Raw genomic sequence first — 26,111 nt, 5'->3', positions numbered from 1 at the left:
CCTCGACCCCATGCCCCTGAGTAGCTAGGACTGTAGGCATGTGCCACAAACACTGACTAATTTTTTTATTTTTATTTTTATAGAGATGGGCATCACTCTATGTTGCCTAGGCTGGTTTCAAACCCCTGGCCTCATGTAATCCTCCTGCCTTGGTCTCCCACAATGCTGGGGTTACAGGCGTTGGCTACTACACCCAGCCTAAAGTTTGTTTTAAACGTGACTCTAAGAACTCAATATTTTTCATGACCTTATTGTCCTTCCGTAGATTTTTTAAAGAAAAGACTGTCTTTTGTGGTAAAGAAAGTTGTACTAAATTTCTTCCCTTTTCTCTCTTTTTCTCCTGCCCAAGGAATTATTTTTCTTTAATTAATTAAATAAAACATATTTGATGTTTTGTATTGGAAAATTGCCCATCGTGCTCAGATGGTGGTCTCCAAATACTAATTTACACTGAAAGGAACTGGGTTTCTTGGCTAAATGACCAATTACAGGTTAGGGGAAGGAAATGGATGGGCAGGGGGCATATTTTTATACCAGGAGGCTGGAAAGCTATTATAAAACTCCTGAGGCCTGGACAAAGGACTCAGAAACTGATGGGACAGGCTCTCACTGGATAAAAATGAGAGAATTTGAGCATAAATAAGGATAACACATTGAAACACATCAAATATGTTTGAATTCAGGAGTTCATAATGATACTCAAGAATTCACTGGTTACTTTTAGGAGATGCTAGGAGATCAACTCATTATTTTGAAAATTGGAAAATAAAGGAAAAGAATTGAACATTTATCCTACTTTTCATGTAAGAATGATACAACAGGGTGATAAAAGAGTGTATGTTCATGACAAGCCTGAGTGACATAGTGAGACCACCGTCTCTACAAAAAACACAAAAATTAGCTAGGTGTGGTGGCACATGCCTGCAGTCCAAGCTACTTGGGAGGCTGGGTTGGGAGGATTGCTTGAGCCCAGGAATTTGAGGCTACAGTAAGCCATAATTGCACCACTGCAATCCATTCTGGGAGACCAAGCGAGACTCTCTCTCCTAAAAAACAAACAAACAAACAAACAAAAAGTATATAAAAGAAAGTTTCTCTCCACAGAAGTAGTCTACATGATTAATGAAGATGCAATAGTATCATTAGAACGCCACCATTTTGGGCTGGGTGCGGTGGCTCAAGCCTGTAATCCCAGCACGTTGGGAGGCTGAGGCGGGCGGATCACCAGGTCAAGAAATCGAGACCATCCTGGCTAACATGGTGAAACCCCGTCTCTACTAAAAATTCAAAAATTAGCTGGGTGTGGTGGCATGCGCCTGTAGTCCCAGCTACTCGGGAGGCTGAGGCAGGAGAATTGCTTGAACCCGGGAGGCAGAGGTTGCAGTGAGCCGAGATTGTGCCACTGCACTCCAGCCTGGCGCCTGGCAACAGAGCGAGACTCTGTCTCAAAAAAAAAAAAAGAAAAATGCCACCATTTTGCACTCTATGAACGAATGACTTTTGGTATTGAAGGTCAGTGTCCACTAACATCACAAAAGAGACATGGGCAGATGTCACGTACCTTCTAATGGAAGAACGGACACCACCTGTGAAGTTGTTTTGCAAACAAATACAGAAATTGAACTTGAATCTGATCAAGCCCCTAGACTTAATTATCAATTCATAAGACACTTGGGGGCAAAATGACAGCACAGAGATTCAGTCAGGAAAGTCCAAACTGGGAAAAACTTTATAGGACAAAAATAAAATAACACAATAAATACAAATAAATGCAATCATATCTCTGTTTAGGTCTATATTTCTGTGTCTAGATGTAGGTCTAACTATAGATAGATAAAACAGATAGACATAGAGTCTACAGATCAAAAGGGTCGTGAGAGACATATTAACCAAAAGCGACACCTGGCTTTTATTTGGATCTTGATTCAAACAGGTTGTTAAAAAATAAAAAAGCATTTAGGAATTTTTTTTTTTCTTGAGACAGGGTGTTGCTCTGCTGCCCAGGCTGGAGTGCAGTGACACAATCATAGCTCACTGCAGCCTCAAATCCTGGACTCAAGAAATCCTCCTGCCTCAGCCTCCCGAAGTGCTGGGATTACAGGTATGAGCCACTGTGCCTGGCTGTATGTAGGAAAATTTAAGGATTGGTTAGATACTTGATATTGTTAAGGAATTGTTTTGATAATGACACTGCAGTTTTGTTTTCAAAGTAGGAGTTCTATCAAAGCTTTGAGTTAATTGAAGAAAAAACAAAAATAAATGAATGGATGAATGAATGAATGAATGAATGAATGTCAGAGTTCTATAGCAGTGGTCCCCAACCTTTTTAGCACCAGGAACGGATTTCATAGAAGACAATTTTTCCACAAACAGGATGGGGTGGTGGGGGTGGTGAATATGGTTTAGTTTCAGGATGATTCAAACGCATTACATTTATTGTGCTCTTTATTTCAATTATTATTACATTATAATATATATAGCATCAATGGGAGCCCTGAGCTTGTTTTCCAGCAACTAGATGGTCTCCTCTGGGGGTAATGGGAGACAGTGACAGATCATCAGGCGTTAGATTCTCATAAGGAGCGTGCAGGCTAGATCCCTTGCACACACAGTTCACAATATGGTTCATGCTCCTATGAGAATCTAATGCAAGCTGGGTGCAGTGGCCTGTAATCCCAACACTTTGGGACACCAAGGCAGGTGGATCGCCTAAGGTCAGGAGTTCAAGACCAACCTGGCCAACATGGTCAGAAACCCTGTCTCCACCAAACATACAAAAAATTAGCTGGGTGTGGTGGTGCATGCCTGTAATCCCAGCTACTCAGGAGACTGAGGCAGGAAAACTGCTTGAACCTGGGAGGCAGAGGTTGCAGTGAGCCAAGATCACACCACTGCACTCCAGCCTGGGTGACAGAGCAAAACTCTGTCTTAAATAAATAAATAGAAAAAATAATTTTAAAAAAATCTAATTCAGCCACTGACCTGACAAGAGGCAGTCAGGCAGTAGTGTGAGCAATGGCGAGTGGATGAAAATACAGATAAAGTTTCACTTGCTTACCCTCTGCTCACCTTCTGCTGTGTGGCCCATTTTCTTTTGCCCCTACTTTGGATTTTTTTAAATTGCATTTTAGGTTTTGGGGTACATGTGAAGAACATGCAAGATTGTTGCATAGGTACACACGTGGCAGTGTGATTTGCTGCCTTCCTCCCCTTCACCTGTATCTGGCATTTCTCCCCATGCTATCTCTCCCCAACTCCTCACCCCCCACTGTCCCTCCCCTATTTTCCCCCAACAGACCCCAGTGTGTGATGCTCCCCTCCCTGTGTCCATGTGTTCTTACTGTTAAACACCCGCCTATGAGTGAGAACATGTGGCGTTTGATTTTCTGCTCTTGTGTCAGTTTGCTGAGAATGATAGTTTCCAGGTTCATCCATGTCCCTACAAAGGACACGAACTCATCGTTTTTGATGGCTGCATAATATTCTATGGTGTATTTGTGTGTGTGGCCCATTTTCTAACAGGCCACATACAGGAACCACTTCATGGTCCAGGGATTGGGGATCCCTGTTCTAGACGATTTTTAAAGCAGCGAAACTTCTGATTATGATCCTCTAAGGTGAATACATGTTGTTACACATTTGTCCAAACCCCATAGAATGTACGAAACCAAGAGTGATCCTAAAGTCTTTATTTTAAAAATGAATTCTTATCTTTTAGAGATATATACTAAGATATTAAATATAAAATAATAAGACGTGGGATTTACTTCAAAATAATTGAAGGAGGAGAGGATGGATGTATCAGTGGAACAAGATGGCCATTATTTGGCAAGGTGGATGATGAATAAATGGGGATTTATTTAGCCATTTTCTTTATCTTTGCTTATGCTTGAAATATTTTAGAGTAACAAGTTTTATAATTATACAGAGAATGAGGCCAGGTGTGGTGGTTTATGCCTATAATCCTAACACTTTGGGAGGCCGAGGTGGGCAGATTACTTGAGGTCAGGAGGTTGAGACCAGGCTGGTCAACTTGGTGAAAACCCCTCTCTATTAAAAAGACAAAAATTTAGCCAGACATAATGGTGTGTGCCTGTAATCTCAGCTACTCAGGAGGCTGACGCAGGAAAATCGCTTGAATCCAGGAGGCAGAGGTTGCAGTGAGTTGAGATCACGCCATTGCACTTCAGTCTGGGCCACAGAGTGAGGCTCTGTCTCAAAAACCAAATTAATTAATAAAAATAAATTTTAAAAATATGTGTACATACAGAAAATTATTTCATTTATATAAAATTAGTCTATTTATGAGCTAGGCATGGCAGCACACACCTATAATCCCAGCCCTTTAGGAGGGTGAGGATTGCTTGAGCCCAAAAGTTGGAGACCAGCCTGGGCAACATAGTGAGATCCCATCTCTACTAAAAATAAAAATAATTTTAAAAATTAGGCCAGGCGCGGTGGCTCAAGCCTGTAATCCCAGCACTTTGGGAGGCCAAGGCGGGTGGATCACGAGGTCAAGAGATCGAGACCATCCTGGTCAACATGGTGAAACCCCGTCTCTACTAAAAATCCAAAAAAAAAAAAACTTAGCTGGGCATGGTGGCACGTGCCTGTAATCCCAGCTACTCAGGAGGCTGAGGCAGGAGAATTGCCTGAACCCAGGAGGCGGAGGTTGCGGTGAGCCGAGATCTCGCCATTGCACTCCAGCCTGGGTAACAAGAGCGAAACTCCGTCTAAAAAAAAAAAAAAAAAAAAAAAAAAAAAAAAAAAAATTAGCCAAGCATGGTGGCAAAAAATTAGTTTATCTGTCTATACACCCATACACATACACACACACACACAAATGGTCTATAACTGTAGACATGTACATACACATGTATTGCTGTCTTCCCATTCCTGAGCCTCATCACTCATTCCTGACACCCCATTCCATCTCAAAATACCATGCAGCTGTAGGAACACTCAGGCATAAGTCTAAAGAAGTAGGCAAGAACCAGATTACAAATACAGTTCTCCTGTTCGCCTTGCTAAAGGGTTTGAACTTTAGCCAGATGTCCATGAAGTTCCAATGAAGAACTAGCAGCCTTAGTGGCTGACGTTGAGAACAAAGGAAATATGGTGGTATGTTGGGGGCAGCTGAGGAAGAGAAGACTCTGTGATCTGAGAACAAGTTATGGCAAAAAGTGTTCTTGAGTATTCCCATCAGAGGGTCTCAAAGTCCATTTAGAATTGGCCTTAACAGAAACCCCAGAACAAAGGCCAGCTCATTCTTGCTTCTTTTCTCTGTGGCAAACTCCAGCTGGTGATCTCAGAGGGAAGAGTCTTGTAAGAATTGAAAATGAAGGGTGTTGAATCCAGCAGTTCCACTTTGGGTATATGCCCAAAAGAACTGAAAGCAGGGCTTGAAGAGGTATTTATATATTCATATTCATAGCAGCATTATTCACAATAGCCAAAATGTGGAAGGAAGCCAAGTGGTTCCCAGTGGGTAAGTGGATAAATGAGATGTGGTATATCCATACAATGAAATATTATTGAGATCCAAGGGTAGGCACCAGTCCTTGAAGGTGCAAGACTGTAAACCAGGCAAAAAGAAACCTTGAGGTGCTTGGCGTACCAGGTAGCAGGCAAGCAGTGGGCTTTTCAGCATGGTCTTTAGGATTTGCAGCTCAAGGAAGTGAGATGTTGAAGCTGCCACCCAAACTGGTCAAACCAGGGCAAGATAAAGTCTTCAGAGCTTTCTATATGTTAGAACTCAGAACTCCAGATGAACAATGCTTGGAAGAAGGTGATATCATCTGCTACTGACATGAATGATGCCAGTGGGTGGAAAGGTACCTCCAAAGGCAGGACTGGACTAATGCCAAGCAACTATGTGGCTGAGCAGGCAGAATCCATTGACAATCCATTGCATGAAGGAGCCAAAAAAGGCAACTTGAGTTAGTTGCCAGAGTTTTCGGACAACCGAGTGGGTGTTCGTGGCTGAGACAAAGCCAGAAGCATTGCCTCAGACTAGGCTTGTCATGGGGATCTCAGAAATACAGTGGCAAGGCTATTTACTCAACCAAGTATTGAACTGAGCCAAGAGAACAAGTTGGGAGACACAGCTGTGCATGCTGCTGCCTGGAAGGGTTACGCAGGTATCATCCAGTTGCTTCTGGCAAAAGGTGCCAGAACAGACTAAAGAAACAATGAGAGGATGCTGGTTTGGGGCATGGCTTTGGGCAATGCTGCCTGTGCATCTCTGCAGAGAAAGAAACAGGGGACAGATGCAGTTCAAACATTAAGCAATGCTCCTGTTATTCCAAAACTTTGTCTGCCGGAAGAGGACTGGTGATTATTTTTTTGTAAGGATATACGAACATAGCAGTGTTGCACTGTTTTTGAGTAGAACAGGTAATGAATGGTTCTCACCTTTGGTTTGGCAATAAGTGACTGAATTATTTACTGTATAAAATACATTTATGTCCACCAGAGTAAAACAAGAAGACATGATCTCTGTTTATCAAGCTAAAGGAATTGTATAGTATTTTTTCTTTGAAAAAATCAGGGTTGGGCACAGTGGTGTCTTCTTTTGAGACAGTCTTGCTCTGTCACCCAGGCTGGAGTGCAGTGGCATGATCTCAGTTCACTGCAACTTCCACCCTCTGGGTTCAAGCGACTTTCCTGCCTCAGCCTCCTAAGTAGATATGTTTGGGTTCCAGTATTAGAAGTGGTACTATTTCCAATTTGTGTGTGTCTTGTTTGCTACACTGAAAAAAAAAAAAAAGAAAGAAAGAAACATTTCGTATTTTAAATTTGTGATTTGTCTTAGACAGAGTTCCTCTTGAGTTGGGGATAAAGATTTGAGGGCATTTTGCCGACTTGGGAGGTGATCCCTGGAAGCACCACTAGTAGAGCTGAGGCATGAGAGGGAGAAGGAAAGAAGCGAACGCAAGTTCCATTAATTCATGAGCAGGTGGTGACCACCATGGGCAGCTGAGACCCAGTCCTCCTGGAGACTTCTGGGAAACTCTGTAAGTTGATGTCCTGCTGAGAAATGAGGAACTGGGCGATTTATCCTTAAACTCCTGCTTGTTACTAATTGAGGGCTGCCCCTGGGATCCATCTCCCAACCATTTCTAACCAGCTCCTGACACTGTCCAACTACACACCGGTAACAGTTGAATTCCCAGGCAGAGACAAAGCACTTGTGGGTAAGAACCTATTAGAGATCATGGTACTGCTGAGTATCTGAATATCTGGATCACAACTCACTTGGTAAAGCTTAGAACTGATGATTATCCAAATTTAAAATTACATGATTATAATTCACTGTGCGGCCAATAACCTCCACGTATTGATGAATATACTTTTTATCCATAATAGGTCGTGGAATATGAAGGAGCTTATCAATGACCTCACAGGCTGTGCAAGAACCTCTGGAACTCCTTTGCAAACAGAGCCTGCCCTAGAATGAAACCAACTCCAATTCTCAACAGCCAGGAATTGTGAGAGAGATGGAATTCTGATTACATCACTGGAACTCAGTACAACATAGAGCAAAATCTGAATCTACCCTTGGGAGCTCCTGGTTACAAACAAAAATTCTCTGGCTTAAGCTAGTTTAAGTTGAGTACATGAAGCCATTTGTAGATGAAAGATCATACTGACATCCTGTTTTATGGCTTTGGGAAAGGAAAAGGCATCTGTGTCAAGGTCTCTCGGCTGGTCCAGAGATGAGACTCAGACAAGCCAGGGTAGAAAGGGACACAATTTGTTCCACAGTGAGCCTTGGCTGACAATGTCACCTAAACTGTCAGGAAATGCCTAGAGGACTTCCGATAAGTTCAGCCATACTATCTGACTTGAATGGACCCTGTGGAAAAGATTTTGAGCTTTCTTCAAACATAAAAAATCATGAATGTACAAGAATACCGAAAAACATCTCTTTGGTTTTCTCTTGAATTTGCTATGGCAGCAACTCATTCTACTAGACACTAGTAAATAACAGGAAAGAAGTGATAAGGCATTCATCATGCCTTCCCTGTCCAAATGGCATATTTGTTGTTGTTGTTTATGAGACAGGGTCTCGCTGTCTCACCCAGGCTGGAGTACAGTGGTGCAACCATAGCCCACTACAGCCTCGAGTTCCTGGGGTCAAGGAATCCTCCCACCTTGGCCTCCAAAGGAGCTGCTACTACAGGTGAATGCCACCACCCCTAGTTCTGTCCAAATTATATTTCACGGTAAATAAATAGGTGAGGAGGGATAGTTCTTCTTTATAAAATAATGCCATTTTATGGATGCAGAAGATAGATATAAAAAATCATTTTGGATCTCCTAATGGAATAACAGAACTAAGCAATAGTCAGCAATGACTGTTAAAATAATTCAATGAGAATTTGATTGTAAACTTCAAAATAGATGAGTCAGACTTTTACCAACGAGACAGCAGGCATTTCTGGTGTAATCAACTAGCAGTGTATAATAACGCCTATGAAGTACTCTTGTTAAAAAATAAATTAAACTTGAGACTAGTCAGGTTTCACATTCAAATTTGGATTCTGAGACATAGGGAGGACAGAAGAAACAAGAATGCAACCAACCTAGTGCGGAATGTGGAAAATTTAGGACAAATGACATTAAAGAGGGGAAAAGGAAGGAAAATTATTACTGATTAAATTAACATGTTAACTAAATACTACCTGTGGTTATTTTGTAGATTCTTATTCAAATAAATAAACCATAGAAAGGCATGCTGGATTTAAAAACCTATTTGGATATTAACTGAGAGCAAAATGGAGGGGAATTAGAATTCTCATACATGGCTGGTGGAAATGCAAAATGCAAAAGTGTGGCAATTCCTCAAGGATCTAGAACCAGAAATACACTTGACCCATTACTGGGTATATACCCAAAGGATTATAAATCATCTGCTATAAAGACACATGTGCACATGTATGCTTACTGCAGCACTTTTCACAATAGCAAAGACTTGGAACCAACCCAAATACCCATCAATGATAGACTGGATAAAGAAAATGTGGCACATACATACTGTGGAATACTATGCAGCCATAAAAAAGAATGAGTTCATGTCCTTTGCAGGGACATGGATGAAGATGGAAACCATCATTCTCAGCAAACTAACATAGGAACAGAAAACCAAACACCACATGTTCTCACTCATAATTGGGAATTGAACAATGAGAACACATGGACACAGGGAGGGGAACGTCACACACCAGGACCTGTTGGGTATTGGGAGGAAAGGGGAGGGAGAGCACTGGGATAAATACCTAATGTATGAGGGCCTTAAAACCTAGATGACAGGTTGATGGGTGTAGCAAAACACCATGGCACATGTGTACCTACATAACAAACCTACACATTCTGCATATTTCCCAGAACTTAAAATAAAATTTAAAAAAAAAAAAAAGGAAAATGCAAAATGGTTTAGCCACTTTGGAAAACAGTTTGGCAGTTTTCTATAAAGCTAAACATATACCCACTGTAAAAACCAGCAATCCCCCTCCCGCGTATTTACCCCAAAGAAATGAAAATCAGTATTTACTCAAAAATCTATATGTGTATGTTTATACCGGCTTGATCTATAATTGCCCAATTTGAAACTATTCAAGTGTCCCTCAACAGATAAATGGATACATGATTGGTAGTACAGCCATACAGCAAAATACTACCTACCAATATAAAGTAACAAACTACCGATGGACTCAATAACATGGATGAATTAAAAAAGCAGTATGCTAAGTGAAAAAAGTCACATTCAAAATTCTATACGTGGGCCTGGCACAGTGGCACATGCCTGTAATCCCAGCGCTTTGGGAGGTCGAGGTGGGGAGATCACTTGAGGTCAGGAGTTCAAGACCAGCCTGACCAACATGGTGAAACCCTATCTCAGCTAAAAGTACAAAAAATTGGTCTGGTGTAATGGCACATACCTGTAATCCTAGCTACTTGGGAGACTGAGGCACAAAAATTAGCCGAGCATGATGGCATGCACCTGTGGTCCCAGCTACTCAGGCAGCTGAAGCACAAGAATCGCTCGAACCTGGGAAGCAGAGGTTGCGGTGAGCTGAGACTCTGCACTCTGTCTAGCCAAAAAAAAAAACAAAGGAAAAAGAGGGAGAGGTGATAAAATACGCATGACAAAATGTTGATTATAGTTAAAGCTAGGTGATTGTTAGCTGGAGTTTGTGATGTTATCCTTTCTACTTTTGTGTATGCTTGAAAATAATCATAATAAAAGATAAAAAGAAATAGTAAAGAAAGAGAAAGTGTGAAGGACTCTGCAGTCACCCCGCCTGGCTTCACCACTTACCACCTATGTTGAACTTGTACACAGCTCAGCTTTGTTTCTCACCACTAAGACGCTAGCAATATTCAGACTTAAAGGATTTTATGAACAACTGAATTAGTATAAGTGAAGTGCTTAGGCAATGGAGAAACTATAAACTCTCAATAAATAGAAGTTATGATTATTAGAAATTGGATTGGCCAGGCACAGTGGCTCACGCCTGTAATGTCAACACTTTGGGAGCCCGAGACTGGTAAATCACATGAGGCAGGAGTTCAAGACCAGCCTGGCCAACATGGTAAAACCCCATCTCTGCTAAAAATACAGAAATTAGCCAGGTGTGGTGATGGGCGCCTGTAGTCCCAGCTACTCAGGAGGCTGAGGCACGAGAATCGCTTGAACCCAGGAGGCGTAGGTTTCAGTGAGCCAAGATCACACCACTGCACTCCAGCCTGGATGACACAGAGAGACTCTGTCTCAAAAACTATATATATAGAAATTGGATTGAGGTATGTACAGGCATGTCTGATAGACTTGGGGCAGGGGAGGCAGGCAAAAGAAATCACATTTTCAAGGTGGCAAAAAAAAAGTTCTCATGCATGAGAGAGAAGACCAACATGTTTACCACAAGGCCTGCGTTTGGGAAGGCAGCAGTGGTGAGTCCTGAGTATGACATGCGACGGGTCTCGTATGCCCCCAGTCCAGACTCTCTCACCTCTAATGCCAGTGTGTCCTCAGGAGACAGTACTGGTAAAAGGTAAATGTCACTTGTAGTTCAAGTCACTCCGCTAGGTGGTAAATATGAAATAATTAAATACACTGGACACAGTGGCTCACACCTGTAATCCCAACACTTTGGGAGGTCGAGGTGGAAGGACTATGTGAGGCCAGGAGTTTCGGCCAGAGGCTGGACATGGTGGCATGTACCTGTGTACCTGTAGTCCCAGATACTTGGGAGACTAAGGTAGGAGGATTGCTCAAACCCAAGAGGTTGAGGCTGCAGTGAACCGTGATCATGCCACTGTACTCTATCCTGGGCAATAGAGCAAGATCCTGTGTGTATTTAAAAAAAAAAAAAAAAAAAAAAAAAAAAAAAAAAAAGCAAGATATGGTGGTTTATGCCTGTAATCCCAGCACTTTGGTAAGCCAAGGCAGGAGGATCACTTGAGCCCACTATTTTAGGACCATCCTGGGCAACATGACGAGATCCTGTCTCTAAAATTTTTTGCCCGGGCGTGGTGGCTCACACCTGTAATCCCAGCACTTTGGGAGGCGGAGGTGGGCAGATCACAAGGTCAGGAGTTGAAGGAAGACAGGAAATTGAGTGGACTGATGCTTCTGGAAGCAGCCCTCAGCTAATGATGGCAGGAAATGAATGGATAATGTTCCTCCTTTCTCGCTCCCTGCTTGGAATGACTCAGTCTCATGCTGACACTACCTTCCGGGATCCCCGAGCAGAATGGAGCCACAGCTGTTCACAGGGGTAGCTGATGTCTTCATGCACCATTTATTGAACTTCTTCTCTGTCTCACTTTCCCACTTTCCTGCTTGTGTTTCTTAATATCTCCCTCCCAAATAAACTTGGCACGTTTGAATCTTTGTCTTAGGATCTGATTTTCAGGGAATCCAGACTGTACACTGGTAGAGCTAGGAGGGGTTGTGGACATCTGAGCATTTCTGAGGAGGTTTCCAAAAGTCAAGTAGGTGAGATTGGGAAGGTTGGGTTAACAAGGAACGGAGGGAGAAAGGGAGAGATGGATGGAGGGAGAAAAGGAAAAAGAAAAGAAGGAAGGAAGAGTGGGAAAGAAGGAAGGAGAGAAAGAAAGAGAAAGGAAGGAAGGAAAGGAAGGAAGGAAGGAAAGGAAGGAAGAAGGAAGGAAGGAAGGAAAGGAAGGAAGGAAAGGAAGGAAGGAAGGAAGAAGGAAGGAAGAAGGAAGGAAGGAGGGAAGGAAAGGAAGGAAGGAAGGAAAGGAAGGAAGAAGGAAGGAAGGAAAGGAAGGAAGAAGGAAGGAAGGAAGAAAGGAAGGAAGAAAGGAAGGAAGGAAGGAAGGAAGGAAAGGAAGAAAGGAAGGAAAGGAAGGAAGAAGGAAGGAAGAAGGAAGGAAGGAAGGAAGGAAAGGAAAGAAGAAGGAAGGAAAGGAAGAAAGGAAGGAAGGAAGGAAGGAAGGAGGGAAGGAAAGGAAGGAAGGAAGGAAGGAAGGAAGGAAGAAGGAAGGAAAGGAAGGAAGGAAGGAAGGAGGGAAGGAAGGAGGGAAGGAAGGAAAGGAAGGAAGAAGGAAGGAAAGGAAGGAAGGAGGGAAGGAAAGGAAGGAAGGAAGGAAGGAAAGGAAGAAAGAAGGAAGGAAAGGAAGGAAGGAAGGAAGGAAGGAAGGAAGGAAGGAAGGAAGGAAGGAAGGAAGGAAGGAAATCTAAAAAAGAAAGGAGTGAGGCCAAGCCTGGTGACTCACACCTGTAATCCCAGCACTTTGGGAGGCCAAGGTGGGTGGGTCACCTGAGGCCAGGAGTTTGAGACCAGCCTGGCCAACCTGGTCAAACCCCGTCTCTACTAAAAATACAAAACATTGCTAGGCATGGTGGCGAACACCTGTAATTCCACGTACTCAAAGGGCTGAGGCAGGAGAATCACTTGAACCTGGGAGATGGAAGTTGCAGTGAACCCAGATCACACCACTGCACTCCAGCCTGTGGAACAGAGTGAGATTCCATCTCAGAAAAAAGAAGGCAAGAAAGAAAAGCCTAGACAAGTGAAAAATGAGCCACTGTTTAGTGTATAAAAAGCACATCACAGATACACATGTTGATACGTGAATGAATTATCAAATAAATAAACAAGTTAAAGTTCCCTCCATGTTAGCTTTGCAAGGAACAAAACCCTGTTTGTTTCAGAACATTTAAATACCATTTAATACCAACAATCCACAAGAGATGCTAAGTAAAGTTATATAGATTCCTTAACATAAAAGCACTTCCTGGAATTTCATTTTTCTCCCCTGCAAAATAGAGACAAGCATCAATAACAATGATAATATCACCAACTTCCTCAAGAGGACTTCAGAGGCTAAAATGCAACAATGCTTTGCATAAGAGAAAGAACTCTTCGGTTTTTGTTTTTGTTTTTTTGTTGTTGTTTTTTTGTTTGTTTTTTTTTGTTTTGTTTTGTTTTTTTGAGACGGAGTCTTGCTCTATTGCCAGGCTGGAATGCAGTGGCACAACCTCCGCCTCTTAGGTTCAAGCAATTCTTCTGCCTCAGCCTCCCAAGTAGCTGGGACCACAGGCGCATGCCACACGCCTGGCTAATTTTTTGTATTTTCAGCAGAGATGGGGTTTCACCATGTTGGCCAGGATGGTCTCGATCTCTTGACCTCGTAATCTGCCCACCTCAGCCTCTCAAAGTGCTGGGATTACAGGAGAAAGAACTCTTCTAACAGGCATTTTTGTTGGTGGTGGTGGTGATTATAACAGACCTATGTCACTATGATGATATAAACAACATAATTGCAATTTTCTAAATGGACTTTAATAATGAGACTGTGCCTGCCTAGTACCTACCATATAATAGAGACTCAGCTAATGATGAATGAATAAATGGGTCAAACCTACAGGTGATTCTTACTTCATTCATGTCTCATTAACTCCTTCTCAAGAAATCACCAAACAAGGCCAGGCATGGTGGCTCTTGTCCATAATCCCAAGATTTTGGGAGGCCGAGATGGAAGGATTGCTTAAGGCCAGGTGTTTGAGAAAAGCCTGGGTGACAATAGAGAGACCCGATCCCTACAAAATATATATTTTTTAAACTTAGCTGAGTGTGGTGGTGCACACCTGCAGTCCCAGCTACTCAGGAGGCAGAGGCATGAGGATTGCCTGAGCCCAACAGTTGAAGGCTACAGTGAGCCGTGGTTGCATCACTGCACTCCAGCCAAAAAGAAGAAGATGAAGATGAAGACGAAGGAGGAGGAGGAGAAGGAGAAGGAGAGGGAGGAGGAATACACAAATCACCAAACAGATTGTCTAATTGCCCATTTCATTAGAAATGTTGACACCCATCTACCTTTCTCTTAGATTTCTCCTTTCAAGTATGCAATGTGGCTTGACTTCAGAATTCATGAGAATAAATCCCTGCGGTCATACAAATCTTTTCTGATGTACTCCACCTGCGTGCCTTTTCTCTCTTGCTTGCTTACTTGTTTTTTTCCTTTGATGGGTTCCTGAAGATAGTGATTGTTAAGTAGCAGTTACTGAGGGTCATGGAGAAAAATACCAGTTTGCAGGCTTTTGGCAGAAGCTTCTGGGCATAGCAACGGGTGAGCCTCATTCCTGGGCAGTGAATGCAGGCAAGTGGATGGCGTAAATGTTTATTTTAAGGGGGCAGTCATTTATTTTTCAGGCAGAAAGTTTATACAGCTTGAGAGAATTATTTGAAAGGAAATGAAAGGCATGGTCTATGAGGCTTATGAGCCTCGTCTGCCTTCCTGCTCTCTGCCCAGCTATGAACGCGAGGTTTACCCCTTTCCCGCAGCCCCCACAGCCACCACACGCCTCTGGGTCCCACCACGCAGACCTCTGCGCAAGGACAGTTGTTGGAGAGAGATCCACGTTGCAGTCTCAGATGTCCCCGCTGAAGGATAAACCCAAACAAGTTTTGCGGATGTAATGAAGCTGGCCCTCGAAGCCGAGGAATATGGCCATGTGGCTGAGAATGCAAGACTTGGCTTCTAAGGCAGAAAACCGAGCCTGGACTTTGTCACTCATCCGTGATGTGACCCTGGCCTCCCTTTCCCCGCTTATTTATAAGTTGGTAGATTAGATGCTCCTGCAAGGTCCCTTCCGACTCTAACATGATATTTCAGGAAAGAGGTGCTGCAGGTTTTTACTCACAGCTCTGCCGGCAGACGCTCCTTGGTGCTCCCAGTGCTCCTTCCTGGGCAGTGTTACCTCTCCAACTCCTTTCCTCTGCTCGTATTCCTTTATTGATTCTATTGATTCATTCCAAATGTCCATATTGTAATAATGGCTGGAACAAAAAAAAAAAAGAAAGAAACAAAATTTTCATTTTAGCTTAATTTAGTTGAAAAATTACCCATTACAGGAAAAAGGTATGTACAGTTTGTTTTGTTCTGTTTTGTTTTTGAGATAGAGTTTTGCTCTTGTTGCCCAGGCTGGAGTGCAATGGCGCGATCTCAGCTCACTGCAACCTCCACCTCCCAGTTTCGGTGATTCTCCTGCCTCAGCCTCCTGAGTAACTGGGATTACAGACATGTGCCACCATGCCTGGCTAATTTTTTTTGCATTTTTAGTAGAGACGAGGTTTCTCCATGTTGGTCAGGCTGGTCTTGAACTTCTGACCTCAGGTGACCCACCCACCCGCCTGAGCCTCCCAAAGTGCTGGGATTACAGGCACGAGCCACTCCACCTGGCCACATATTTCTATGTACAAAGTTTCTTTCCATTTTGATAACTGAATTTTTTAACTATTGATGACTTTTTTTTAATAGACTGGTTTCCTTCCTATGCATTTTACATCATGAAAAACATTATCCTGACATGGGGCTGGAGCTTTCCCCACTGCTAACGGGGTCCATAACAGCCACTGCACACGTCTTGGGTTTGATCAGCTCAGTACTATAGTATATTTCATCTGTTCGATATTTCCCCAGCCTTAAAAATCCTTCATTCAAATTGGCAAAAAGAAAATGTGTTGCTTTTTCTGAATGCTTAACATTAATATTTATGCAATAAAACCAAGCAAACACAAAGAACAGATAACGTAACGGCCAAAGATAGAAAGAAGAGATTGTGTTGAAATTATCTGGGATGATATTGTGCTACTTGTTTTCTATCAACACTTTTGGTGAAAACAAGAGTTAAAAGTTTGTTTTTTTTTTTTTTTAAGAAGTATAAAATAGAGGTGAGGTGGCTCATACCTGTTGCCCCAGCCACTCAGGAGGCTAAGGCAAGAGGATCACTTGAGCTCGGGATTTCGAGATTCAATGAGCCATGACTGTGCCACTGTACTCCAGGCTGGGTGACAAAGTGAGACTATGTCTCAAATAAATAAATACATATAAAAATAGGAACCAGAAATGTTCTCATTACATAGAGAATATAGTACAAAGATTAGCTAATCTTAGAGTGATAGGTTATTATTAGTACAACAGATAATTTAAATGGTCTGACTCCATTAGAGAAAATAATGTATTTTGTTGTTGTTGTTGTTGTTGTTGTTGTTGTTGTTGTTGTTGAGATAGTGTCTCTATCTGTCACCCAACCTGGAGTGCAGTGGTGCAATCTCAACTCACTGCAACCTCTGCCTCCTGGATTCAAGCAATTCTGCCTCAGCCTCCCAAGTAGCTGGGATTACAGATGCCTGCCACCATGCCTGGCTAATTTTTGTATTTTTAGAAGAGATAGGGTTTCACCATGTTGGCCAGCTTGGTCTCAAACTCCTGACCTTAAGCGATCTTCCCGTCTCAGCCTCCCAAAGTGCTGGTATTACAGGTGTGAGCAACCACATCCGGCCAAACATGTATTCTTAACATGATGTTTTTCCGATGGTCTCTATCTCTGCCTGCTTCTCCCAGATCTGATTTTTTTTTTTTAATTATCATCTTTTTGGCCTTGTTCACACACAGTCTAAAACGTACACCTCATTGACCCATTGCTTAATTTCCCCTCACCTCACTTTTTCAAATTGCTGTAAGACACATATAATATAAAATTTACAATCTCAACCATTTTTAGGTATACATACATTTTAGCAGCATTAAATATGTTCACACTGCTGTATCAACACCATCACTGTCCACGCTCAGAGCTACTTTCATCTTATAAAACTCAAACTTTGCACCTACGAAACAGTAACCTTTCATCCACTCTCCATCCCATCTCCTGGCAACCAGCATTCTACTTTCTATCCCTCCAGTCTGACAGCTGCACCATTTTATAGTCCCACCAGTAGCGCACAAAGTTTCCAATTCCTCCACATTTTTGCCAACACTTATATTTTCTCTCGAGACAGGATCTCACTCTGTCACGCAGGCTGAAGTGCAGTGGTGCAGCCACAGCTCACTGCAGCCTCAGTCTCTCAGGCTCAGGCAATCCTCCTACCTCAGCCTCCTGAGTGGCTGGCTACCATATCCAACTAATTTGTTGTTGTTGTTGTTGTTGTTGTTGTTGTTATTTACAGATGGGAGCTCCCTGTGTTGCCCAGACTGGCCCCAAACTCCTGGTTTCAAGCAACCCTCCAGACTCAACCTCTCAAAGTGCTGGGATCACAGACATAAGCCACGGCACCCAGCCAACACTCGTGTTTTCTGTTTTGTTTTGTTTTTAATAGTAGCCATCCTAATTGATGTAAAGTGGTACCTCCTTGTGGTTTTGATTTACATTTGCCAGATGATTATTGATGTTGAGCAGATTTTCAAGTGCCATGATTTTCTTTTTTCCCAGTAGATAGGAGTTCCCATTATTGGATTCAGTTTGGGAACAAGGAGGCCTGAGTTCAACTCTATTACTTACTAGATAGCACATCATTGGGCAGATAATTTCTTCTTCTTTAATCCTAACACCTTTTTTTTTTTTTTTTTTCGAGACAGTGTTTTGCTTTTGTTGCCCAGGCTGGAGTGCAATGGCATGGTCTCGGCTCACCACAACCTCTGCCTCTGGGTTCAAGCAATTCTCCTGCCTCAGCCTCCCGAGTAACTGGGATTACAGGTGCGCGCCACCACACCTAGCTAATTTTGTATTTTTAATAGAGATGGGGTTTCTCCATGTTGATCAAGCTGGTCTCAAACTCCCAACTTCAGGTGATCCACCCACCTTGGCCTCCCAAAATGCTGGGATTACAGGCGTGAGCCACAGTGCCCGGCCCAATCCGGACACCTTTTTTTGTTTGTTTGAGATGGAGACTCACTCTGCCGCCCCAGGCTGGAGAGCAGTTGCATGATCTCCATTCCCTGCAACCTTCTTCACCTCCCGGTTCAAGCGATTCTCTTGCCTCAGCCTCCCAAGTAGCTAGGGTTACAGGCACCCACCACCCTGCCTGACTAATTTTTTGTATTTTTAGTAGAGACAGGGATTCCCTATGTTGACCAGGCTGATCTCAAACTCCTGACCTCCAGTGATCCGCCCTCCTTGGCCTCCCAAAGTGCTGGGATTACAGGTGTAAGCCACCACGCCCAGCCTAATCCTGACCCATTTTTAAAGGGACAAATCTAGTTCTATTTTTCTGTCCATTTTATATTTGCTTTTATCATTTTAATTACACAGGAAATTCAACTTTGTTGCAGGAGAAATAGAAAATCAAATATGCAGTTAGGAAAAAAGACTCTTATACTCCCAAACCCAGAGATAAACACTATTAACATTTATAATAATATTCAATATACTATCTTCTAACCAACCTTTTTACTGAAAACATTATGGCTGTCTTCCTAGGTCAATCATACAGGTAAACCAATTGTTTTTACTGTCAGTATAATATTCCTTACAAATATGCCAAGATTTCAACTTGGCTCATGTCTGTAATCCCAGCACTTTGGGAGGCTGAGGCAGGCAGATCACCTGAGGTCAGGGGTTCGAGACCAGCCTGGCCAACATGGTGAAACGCTGTTTCTGTTAAAAATATAAAAATTAGCTGGGCATAGTGGCACATGCCTGTAATCCGAACTACCCAGGAGGCTGAAGCAGGAGATTCACTGGAACCCGGGAGGCAGAAGTTGCAGTGAGCCCAGATCGCACCACTGCACTCTAGCATGGGTGGCAGAGCAAGACTCCATCTCAAAAAAACAAACAGAAAAAAAGTTTTCAAATCATCCCTGTCTGCTGGGCATTTCCTTTTGTTTTGTGACAGACTCTCATTCTGTTGCCCAGTCTGGAGTGGCACAATCTCGGCTCACTGCAACCTCTGCCTCCTGGGTTCAAGTGATTCTCCTGTCTCAGCCTCTCGAGTAGCTGAGACTACAGGTGTACAGGTGGTTTTACCATATTGGCCAGGCTGGTCTTGAACTTGTGACTTGAAGTGATCCACCTGCCTCATCCTCCCAAAGTGCTGGGATTACAGGCATGAGCCACTGTGCCTGGTCCATTTAGGTTGTTTCCATCCTGCACATTTTACATCACTTATGAATGGAGTAACACCTTTACTCAGTGCTTTCTTTGTGCTGTGCCTGAGTGATCCCTGAAACTTGAACAGAGTGGCAGGGACACTGCATGGATATGAGTATTGAGTGAACAAAGACTTTGAGCTCTGGCCCCGCATGGAGCTCCTCACTGTCAGGCTGGGATTTTTTTTTTCCACACTCTGAGCTCATTCCCATTGTAAAAATGAGAAGTCATCAAGAGGTCACAAGATGACATGAGATGATAATACCTGTAGGGGAATGTTGACTTCTAAAGAAAGGAGAAGGGACTATTATTTACCAATAACCTAGCATTTCCTGGCAGTTCCCGGCACAGTGTGGCACGACTCAAGTTCAGTGCCCGCTGATATTTAATATAATAAAGAGTCTCGTGGCCCCCTGAGCTTACATCACACAGGAAGAAGACAAACGAGCATAAACAGGAAGATTTTATTTTTCTCACTGAATCTCTCTCCCAATTTCCCTCTTGTCTGCCAGGTACCAGGTACCAGAAAACCTCCCACCTCCTTTGTCCCAGTAAAAGGATAAAGCATTCAGTGGCCCCTGGTAGCTTTTTTTCAGATTCTCACAGATCTTGAACGCCCTATCCCTTCCCTTCCACCAGACCACTTGACACCCCACACAAAACACACTCCCACCCGCTTCCCATGCGGCGGGCAGAATGGGAAATGCAGCGTCAACCCACGTCGGAATCACGGTGAGTGCAGCTGACGCTCACCACGTGTTTCAAGTACACCAGACACTGGACGTGCACGGACACAGGCCCTGCACATAACATCCTGTTCGACATGCACAAAAATCCCAAGAGGATAATATTTCTACTCCCATTTCACACACACAAAAAAAGGGAACAGAGGCTCAGAGAGTCCCAACACCCCACAGCTCGTAAGCAGGGAGCAAATTTTTAACCCCAGGTCTGTGAGATCCTGTTGCTTCCAACTAGTATATTTCAGTGCCTCTTTGAACCATAATATTGGCCATGAAGAAGGTGGTAGCGTCTCATCACACGTGTTGTAGATAGGCCACTGGAACATCTTCTAGACTTCTAAACAGAGAGTTAACCTCTTCTTCTAATCAACGCGTAAGAGCCATGTGTCACATTAAAAAAGCTAATCATGTAATTGCAGATATAGTATACATACAAACATGTATATATAAATGTATTTGTGCATTTATATATATACCTATGCACAGTAGATGCATACATGTATGTGTACATTCATATATATATGAATTACATATGCAATTGCATATAGGCAAACACTACATACAGGCATATATAAAAAGTATAAGGTCAGAAACTAAATACAGCATACACATATGTATACATGTGTAAGTATGTATATATATGCAATCATGTATATAAATTCACATTTATATGTACATGTGAATCAAGACAGGAATTAAATACATTTATTTTTCTTTTTCATGTGTCCCTTCCTCAGTGATATATCCCCACCCTTCTGTGAGAAATGGTTGGAAATTCTGATTACTTCACACCTTAAATTCTCTGGTTTGTTGCAATTTTTTTTTCTCAAAATAATGCTACTCAAATTTTAAAAATATATTTATTTTTAAAAGAATTGGGCATATCTGATATAGCTTAGGCTAAGCTAAGTTTGTTCATGGTTTCTATCCAGTGAAATGTGAGTGAACCAGAGTTCGGGGAGACTTGAGGATGGGTTCATACACAGCCATTAGGATATTTCTGGAATACCTACCTACTAGGAGCAGAACTTGTAACATAGTGTGATCATGCTTGTGGAGATTTGTGCTGGCTAGTATTTTGGGGACATTGCATGGATCAAGGCTAAGGTCACTTTTGTCTCTAACACACATGCAGATATGCTTCTCATCACAGTAGATACCTTAATTCAGAACGATTCTACAGTAGTTGACATCCCTGCCAAATTGCTATTGCTGTGAATGCAGCTCAGGAGAGGACTGGACCACAAGGCAGCTGGATTTTATATGGGTTACAACAGGAATTTCTGTCCAGTGAAGAAGCCTGGCCTTTATACCATACACCTCAGAGGAAAGAGTTAACCAACAGGTAGGAGCTACTGAGAGGCTGATTTGAAATATGGTGCCTTTTTCCCATCTTCAGCCTTTAAGATAGTGTAAGTCTTTCCATTTTGTCCCTACCTCCAGCTTTTAGTCCTTTCCATTGATTGCCAAATTCTGAGGCCCAAAAGTGGGAAGAGGAAGAAAGCTCGACCCAAAAGTGTCCTTGGATGTTGTGATGATGATGCGTTCGTAATTTGTCTTTGTCACACTGTATCACACATTAGTTCTAGCTTTTATGCCTCATGAGTCTCCATCAGAATGTATATAAAATTTAAAAAGACTGTCAGTACTACAACTGGTAAGGCTGTAGAGCAATAGGACACAAAGCTTTTGGGAAGAGAAGTTGGTAATATCACCCCAGAAAACTGCTTGGCAGTATCTAATAACATTGAACATATGTATGTTCTCATGACCCAGAAATTTCACTCTTAAATGCACACTCCCCCCAGAATGAGTGCTTGTGTACAGCAGAAGACATGCATAAGAATATTTTAAACAGATTTATTTGCTATAACTCGAAGCTGGGAAACAAAACAAAACAAATGTCCACTGAGAACAGAATGGATAAATAAATGTGGTATGGTCAGGAAGTGGAATACTATGCAGTCATGAAAAAGATCAAACTAGAGCCATACGCAATAAGATAGATGAATTCACAGACATGACTGAAAGAAGCCAGATGTAAAAGAGAACATAGTGTGTGGTCCTATTTGTATGAAGTTCAAAAACAGGCTAAATGATCGATGGCAATAGAAGTCAGAATACAAGTTAGAATTCTCTCTCTTTGTAGGGAGAGAATTTACTGGCAGAGTGAGGCATGATGGCTCACGCCTGTAATTCCAACACTTTAGGCGGCTGAGATGGGAGGATCACTTGAGTCCAGGAATTCCACAGCAGCACTGGCAATATAGCAAGACCCCATCTCTATAATTAAAAAGAAAAAAAAATAGTGAGGCATAGTGGTGCACACCTGTAGTCCCAGTTACTTTGGAAGGTGAGGTGGGAGGATTGCTTTAATCCAAAAGGTCCAGGCTGCAGTGAACTATGATCATACCACTGCACTCTGGCCTGGGCGACAGAGCACAAAACCCTATCTCAAAATATTAAAATAAAAATTAAGAAATGTGTATGTGTTTATTAAGTGACAGGAACTACTTGTAAATAAAGGACTTTCTAAGAGACAATTAGAAAGGGGACACTTTCCAGCCTGACTCAGCATCTCCAAAATGCGAATGAAGGTATTATTCTCCCTCTGAGAGCTACCCTCTCTGCTCTCATTCTGGGGAGACCAGTGGGAAAAATTGACCCTTCCTTGGCCCCAGTGTCCTCTGCCCACCACGTCCTCCCTGGGAGCAGATATCCCAGGCACTTCCGCTGAAACCCGACAAGCTGTCTCCCTCTGCCACAGGACACTCAGCCAGAGAGTCATTGGTCACTCTGCGGAAGGTTAATTGCTGGTCCCACGACAATAATTACACCCACGACTGGAACATGGAGCCAAGCAACAAATTTCAACATCACAGGGTGGAGAGGGCAGGGAGCATCACAAAGCTGTTGAATCTGAAGTTCTTGGTGCTTGCGATTCATGGCTGAGCAGCTATCTCAGCTGTAGCAACAAAGCCTTAGGTGAGAGCGGAGGTGACGGGGACACCCAGTGCCTCGCTGGCCAGTTCCTGCTCAACTTGAGGTCACAGGTCACATGAGATTTGTCTATTGACTTGGAAACTCTTCAAGTCTGGGCACGATTCCCTGTGCCTGCAGATAACTTCATTATTCTCACATGCTTTTGGGCATCTCAAGTGGTGACTGAGAATGCCTCTTGCTTCTCTCCTTCTCTGCCAGCTGCTAGGGGAAAGTCTCCACTCTGAGTAGTAGGAATTGTGTTTAATATTTGCAAGATTTGCTTCAAAATGCTCTGGATAGTGGTTACTCTTGGTAGAGTTATAGATAACCCCAAGATTAGCCATTCATTATAGATAACTTCAAAATCAGTAAGTTATGAGGAGTGGGTACATGGGGTCCATAAAGCCATTCACTCCAGTTTTGTATCTGTCTGAATTTTTTCATATTAATTTTTTCTTATTACATCTTCCTGTTAATGCAAAAACAAAGCATGCTTTTTGACTGAGCACAGTGGCTCACATCTGTAACCCCAGCACTTTGGGAGGCTAAGGTGGGAGGATCGCTTGAGCCCAGGAGATTAAGACTAGCCTGGGCAACATAGCTAGTCCCTGTCTCTACAAAATATTTTTTAAAAAATTAGCCACGCAGGCATCTGTGGTCTCAGCAACTCCAGGGGCTAATGTGGAAGGGGATTACTTGAGCCCAGGATGTCAAGGCTTCAATGAGTTGTGATCATGTCACCACTGCCCTCCAGCCTGGTGACAGCAAGAAGCTGTCTCAAAAAAAGAAGGAAAAACAAAGACAATTTGTTGAACAAAATAAAATCAAAAGTAGGAATTCAATGAAGGCCTTCAAAAAGACATTCCAGGCCGGGTGCGGCGGCTCACGCCTATAATCCCAGCACTTTGGGAGGCCAAGTCGGGTGAGTCACCTGAGGTCAGGAGTTTGAGACCAGCCTGGCCAACATGGTGAAACCCCGTCTCTACTAAAAATGCAAAAATTATCTGGGCGTGCTGTAGGGTGCCTGTAATCCCAGGTATTTGGGAGGCTGAGGCAGGAGGATCACTTGAAACCAGAAAGCAGAAGTTGCAGAAAGCTGAGATCACTGCAAAAAGTTCATTTGGCTAACTTTTTAAATTTCTTTATTTGTACAAACAAGGTCTTATTATGTTGCCCAAGCTAGTCTCAATCTTCTGGGCTCAAATGATCCTCCCTACTCAGCCTTCCAAAGTGCTGGGATTACAGATGTGGGCCACCACACCCAGCCCTTATGTTTAATTTTAAACTCAAGTGCCGCTTTAGGTGATCTCATCTTAACCTCCGATAGGACAGGGCATTATGTAATGCTGAGGCTTACACTGAGGCTCAGAAGAAATGAGTGGCGTGCCTGAGATCCATCAGCTGATGGTAAAAGAGCAAGAACGGGAATCTAGACCTGCCCATGTAGTCTCATATTCTCCCTCTGCGATCACGTCCTGGAGGCCTCAACGCCCATCCTTGCTACTTGATAGGTCACTTCCAGCACCGACGCTGAGGAGAAACCAAGACGAAGCGCAGGGCTTGGGATTAGGAGGTACGGCCATGTCGCGTGTGTATTCGTGGAAAATATGTGTGTGTATTCCTGGACTGTCCAGGAAGAGCGTTGCCTTGGGCTGGGTTTTCCCAGAAGCAGACCCTGGGACAAGGATGTGAGGGCAAGTGGTTTATTTGGGAGGTGACCCCAGGTAGCACCGGTAGGAGAGCAGGGAAGAGAGAGACCCTAAACTGATGTGCTAAGGAGCAGGTGGGTTTTGTTTATTTTTATTTTTTGTTGTTGTCATTCTTGGCTTTTCTTTTTCTTTCTTTTTTTTTTTTTTTTTTTTTTGACAGGGTGTCACTGTCACTCAGGCTGGAGTACAGTGTCACAATCACAGCTCACTGCCACCTTGACCTCCCAAGCTCAGACCATGTTTCCAACTCAGCCTCCCAAATAGCTGAGAGAGATTACAGGCGTGAGCTACGGCGCCTGCCCTATGCCCTTTATTTCTCATAATCCATCCTTCCCTACCAAAAAGACCCCTGCACTCATATGCTCATCACAGTACATTCACAATAGAAAAGACGTGAACTCAACCTAGGGCTGGATAAAGAAAATGGGGTGCATAGACACCATGAAATACTGTGCAGCCATTAACAAGAAAATGGAATCATGTCCTTTGCAGCAACATACATGCTTTGGAGGCCATTATCCTAAGCAAAGTAACACAGAAATCAAACCCCAAAATACCCCATGTTCTCACTTATAAGTGGGAGCTAATCATTGTGTGCGCGTGAACTTAAAGACGGGAACAAGAGGCGCTGGAAACTCCAAAAGTGGGAGGAAAGGAGGAAGGTAAGGATTGAAAAGCGACCTAGCGAGTACTGTGCTCACTGGGCGACACGTTCAGCAGAATCTCTCACCTCACACAGCATCACACAGTATACTCACGTAACACATCTGCACGTGTACCCCCAAATCTAAAATTTACAACCACATTGAAGACCAATCTATCCTGCAGGCATACAACAATGTAATTGTTGCAGCACTGATTACAACCAACAAAAAAATGAAAACAACCTCAGTGTCTGTGAACTGGGATTACTGAAATAAACCGGGCATAGCTGTATTATGGAGACTCAGCAGCGGTTTAAATGTACTGGTACGGTAAGAAGTCCCGGATGTATTGTTAAATGAAAAAAAAAAAAAGCAAGTTGCAAGAAAATAGGTTTTTCATTATCTAATGTTTTCTATTTTTTTTTTTTTTTTTTAAAAAGGGCCGGGTGTGGTGGCTCACACCTGTAATCCCAGCATTCGGGGAGGCCAAGGTGGGCAGATTGCTTGAGTCCAGGAGTTTGAGACCAGCCTGGGCAACATAGCAAAACCCTATTTCTAATAAAAACACAAAACATTAGCCAGGCGTGGTGGTGTGCACCTGTAATTTCAGCTACTCAGGAGGCTGCGG

At 43.0% G+C, this 26,111-nt stretch overlaps 1 pseudogene; it reads left to right on the top strand.

Moving 5' to 3' along the window:
- The first annotated feature begins 5,682 nt into the window (after positions 1 to 5,682).
- LOC101027882 (osteoclast-stimulating factor 1 pseudogene) lies at positions 5,683 to 6,337 on the top strand (annotated as a pseudogene).
- Positions 6,338 to 26,111: the final 19,774 nt, after the last annotated feature.

The sequence above is a fragment of the Saimiri boliviensis genome, chromosome 7, assembly GCF_048565385.1.
Source record: "Saimiri boliviensis isolate mSaiBol1 chromosome 7, mSaiBol1.pri, whole genome shotgun sequence".
NCBI classification, from domain to species: Eukaryota; Metazoa; Chordata; class Mammalia; order Primates; family Cebidae; genus Saimiri; species Saimiri boliviensis.
Note: the sequence above shows the minus strand (reverse complement) of the source record. Positions and strands in the feature narration are given on the sequence as shown.